We start from the raw sequence: 4,823 nt of genomic DNA on the forward strand, positions 1-4,823 counted from the left end.
AATCCTACCATAAAACAATAAGAGAAGGTATGACCTCTCTCGTGCTCCCAGGATGTGGGTGTGCATTCTAGTGTGGAATACACACCAAGCCTTTGCAGCCTGTTAAAGATCACACACAATTAATTATATGCCTCTAAGTATACATGGTTGAATATTTCCTAATACAAATAACTACATGCAGTATTCTACCATATGCAATACCATATATCACTAAAAGATTATACTGACTACTAAATACAATTTTCCATTAACAATTCATATTTAAAAGAAATAAGAAGCAGCTTCCAGTCCAGAGTAATACAGAGGAAGTCGATTTAACATGTCCAGAAATATAATTTTATAAAAAGAAAACTTACAGATTTCATCGATAGCAGCTTTGCCAGGAGGCTAAGCAACATGGACTTCTAGTTTAAAAGTGAAAAATAGGAAATAGCAAACTGTTCTGTGGTTATCAAAAACATAACAGCTCTGCAAACTCCTCACATAAACAGCAAATTCAGCCTGGAGCTTCTCACTGTGATGTAGCATTTCTAACCACTGCACCACTGTCAGAGCCTGACACATGGGAATAATTACTAAACATGGAGCTCACACTAGAACCTAAACAAATTGCATGCGGACAACAAGAAAGGTCTTGTATGAAAAAATATACTTCTGTAATAGTAGTCTTTTTTTACATGGAGTGGAAGCTAGTATTACTTACTTGTGTAGTGTTTTGTGTCTCTGTGGTGGTGGACACCAGAGCAGAAGGCAGTCATCAAGTTGAAAAAGGATTACCGTCAAGCTTGGTTGGCTTGTTGAGTTTGTTGAGATCATGGAACAAAACTTTTGGTCGACCTCAAAGTGATTCTGGAAAATGTTACTCAGGAAGGGGAAGCAGTTTCCTGCCTCTGCTGTCATGTTGTATAAGATGAAGATGCAGTGCTGCTGATCCTAACTGAGGGTTTAGTCGGCATGTGGATGGAATACTTTGAGGATCTTCTCAATCTTACTGACATGCCTTCTGTGAAGGAAGCGGGGTGCAGGGATGAAGGGGATAACTTACTTAACTTAGCCCATGACTTGGGGTGAGGTTGTTGAGGCAGGCTGGCATCAGAATTGAGATTTACAAGTTCTGGAACTGAACAGAAAATAAACGTAATAAAATAAATAAAAAAATCTGGGGGAAAAAATCACGAAAACTGCTTCTGATTGGTGCTAAAAAAGGATTCAGATTCTGCTGCTTTGAACTCTTTTGATCTTTTTTTGCAAGCACTGTATACTGGTTTGTTCTGCATTCTTACGGTCTGTTGTGTAGTACTGCTCACCTGTACATCTGCCCAAATTACTAGTATGATGTATTAGTATATATGAATGTATGAAGTATGTATGAATATGTATGAAGCAAGAAGAAATGTGCAAAAGTTCAGCTGCTGAGGTGAATAAATGTCAGTTACTTTGAGATAAAGTCTTGTTTTTTTTCTTACTATTTATCACCTTCTTTTGACTGTGACTATGTTGTATTTTTGTTGCACTATGTTGCAAGTGGAAAACTGGTTGTGATGATGCTCTTGCTTGTGGTGTTTGAGAACTGGCCTAACCACATCTTCCCTCTTTGACTCTTAACAGCTTTCAGCTGCCTTTACTGCTCCACTGTCTCCATCTACTTGTCACAGATGGCGTCTTTAATAATCCTCCTATCTTTGTCTCTAATTGTTGCATCTACAGGTGACTTAAACATGTTCTTATTTCAATTCCTCTAAAACGTTTTGCTTCTTACTAACATTATTTAAATAATGAGTTCATGAAAGTCAAGTGTTTAATGATGAAATTGCAGATGCTGTTGACACTGCTGCAGATTGTGGGAAGGGGTTCGCTGCTTTTGCAATAGCATGTTCAGAATTTTGTAAATGCAGTGGTGGGGCAATATTTGATCAAAAAACAAAAAGTGCGGTGCACTTGTGTTCATAAAGCTTAATTTAAAGTAAAAAAAAAGTTTAAAAAATGCTATCAGAGTTAGTGTTCATATAATTTAATTTGAGTGGCAGTTCTCACAAACTAAAGGAAAGCAAAAGCTTTAATGTTTTTACCACATTATAAAGCTGTGATTATGAAAGTTTTATGCTGACTCAAAAACTGCCAGAACTGACAAACAAACAAAATCTTTACACAGTGACTGAGATTTCTGACTGTGTGAAGGTCATTTGGAAACATTTCACTTCTGTGTTTAACTGCAAAGTAAACTCTCTTTGATTTGGATTTAATTTATGATCATGTTTGAATATTTTTGACTGTTTAACTAAACCCTATCCTTGTGTACACAACACTCATTTAACGTTGTTTATTATTTTCTTTAGTTAGTTGTTTATTTAGTTGTGCGAAGGAAACTCTTGTTCGCACTCTTCGCACTCTCAGAGTAAGAATTTCATTGCTCAGCTTTGTGTTTTGCAGTGTATATAACAATGCATATCTTGAATCTTGAATATTTGTGTCTTCGATGACGATCCTACTTGTCACTCAAGCTGCTCTGCTTCCACTTGGAGGCTTGAAAGTGTTAAAGCATCGATCTGCAGCTCAGTGAATGTGACATCAGAATAACCAGCACAGCCAAAGAATCACACTTGGGTCACACTTCATGACCTCTAATTTCATGCACACATTCACACTAACAACTAGGATTTTCTCTGCAGAAAGACCTACAATGACAGCTTCATCCAGCACAACAGCTTTGCTCACTTCCACATTGCTGTCCACCATGACAGCTCCAACCCCTGGCTGCTCCTCCTGTCATCCTAATTTCAGACTGGTCCTCCACTTGGTGGTGTTCTCCCCATATTTGATCTCCCCTCTCCTCTGTGTGTCTTTATTTCGACAAAGAGCCAAAGGTAACACTGAATCATCCACCGATAAATGAATACGCTTATGATTAATTCCTCTCTCTTTCTAAACTCATAAACTCTGTGTTCTCTTGGTAGAGAGTTCGCCCCACCAGGCTGAACAGAGACTGGCTGATGATAAATACATCACCACTGGCATCACCACAGAGGACCACATCTGAACCTCTACCTTAACTTAAAATTAAATGTCTACTGGTGTTTCGACCTGTTAATCATTTAGTTGATTTGCTGCATATTGTTTTTTAAAGATCTTGAGAACATCTGCTTGCACAGACCCAGATCTGTTTCTGAAGTAAATAAAGTGAAACAGGAGGTGCTCTTTCTGACATTTTTGGTGTACCAAAAACAAATGAGAGTCTATAATGGAAAATGACAGAAGAGCACTGATATTTAACCCACACAGAGTGGCAGCTGATTGGCTCAAAAAATGCCGACAAGAAAGGTGACCGTCTCAGTTGCAGTAAGCTGCTGTACCAGCAGAGGGAGATATTTTCTTTTTTTTTTCTTTTTCTTTTTTCTTTTTTTGAAAAAGCGAAGCTGTTGTCAGTCAGGTTTTTTCTAGATGGCTGTTACGGCCCTAGCAGGGCCTCTCTCTCTCTCTCTCTCTCTCTCCTCCTCCTCTCTCTCCTCCTCTCTCTCCTCTGAGGGTGCCTGTGTGGGCGTGTCCCACTACCTCCGGCGCATATTTAAGCCCAGAGCAGGGTGAGCTGCTCTTTCCTTTTGACTTTATGCTTTATTGACCAACGCCTGAGTTTTGTTTGTGTTTCTTAATGGTGATAGCGGTTTGTCCGTCTCTTTTAGTTGAATTACTTCAATAAAACTGTTTTATTTAACTGTTTCGCCTCCCTGACTCCTTTTTCTGACCCAGTCATGGCACTGCATGGTAGATTAAAATCTGTCATTCGCATTTTTCCCAGATTCAGCTAAAGAAACTGGGACAAATTGTGTTTTTACCACAGGTCAGCAGTAACGAGTAACGTTCTTTGCCAAGTTGTTTGTTATGTATGGGCACAAGGCTGGTTCATGCCTCATGAATTAGGTGCTTGAATGATTCACAGGTCAGCATTAGGTGGCTTAACAAACAGAAATAAAACAATCCTCTGAAAATGGTCCGGTACATGGATTGGACTGAACATGAGTAAACGTAACTGAAAAAACAGCCAACGTCCAAAGAAAAACTTCAGAAAGCCTGAAGAACTACTGTTTGACATCACATTCAAAGTCTGGCTCCTTATTTGCATATTAAAACCACCATTTTAGAAAACTGGCCAGATATAAACAAAGAATCCAGCTGTAACCACTGTTCAAATGTCTATTTTGTAAAAGTCTGCAAATGAGAAATTACATTAATAGTGCCTCAGTTGCATATTTAATGAGGCAGTTGGTTTTATTTTGTGGATTCAAGCTGCTCTTCATATTTTTGGCCTCCAGATGTCACCAGAGAGACTGTGTTTAAAAGCTTCGAGTAATGAACTGTTTTTCAATACAAGCTTCAGAAAGCTTCATTTGGCCATCACTACTGTTAATTGTGCTCTCTGCAGTGTTTAAATGCTTACATATACACACACAGTTACTGTCCCTCCACACATACGACTCTGTTCTGCTTCTATGCCCCATCTTTGTTTACTATTTCCCACCGAGGCTTCTTGGCCAACATTTCTACATGGTTAGGAATATATTGCCACCTGTTGCATTGGCATGTTCCTAGCAGCTTTTTCCTTCATTTCTGCGTCATTTTAAGTCATTTTAAGTCATTTTAAGAAGTGGGTTTGAGTAGGTTAAAGGAAAGGTGGAGAGAGAGTAAAGAATGCTGCCACCTACAGACCAGCTCAAATAAACACCAGTAATCAATCACTGATTCGGTTTGTGTTGTTGTAGCTTCTCTACAATTCCTTTAGTTATTTAATACATTTGCTCTATGATTGGTTATGGCTGGAATAAAGAAAA

Source organism: Pundamilia nyererei, unplaced genomic scaffold (genome assembly GCF_000239375.1).
Source record: "Pundamilia nyererei isolate P.nyererei 1_Seehausen unplaced genomic scaffold, PunNye1.0 scaffold00980, whole genome shotgun sequence".
In the NCBI taxonomy this organism is placed as follows: domain Eukaryota; kingdom Metazoa; phylum Chordata; class Actinopteri; order Cichliformes; family Cichlidae; genus Pundamilia; species Pundamilia nyererei.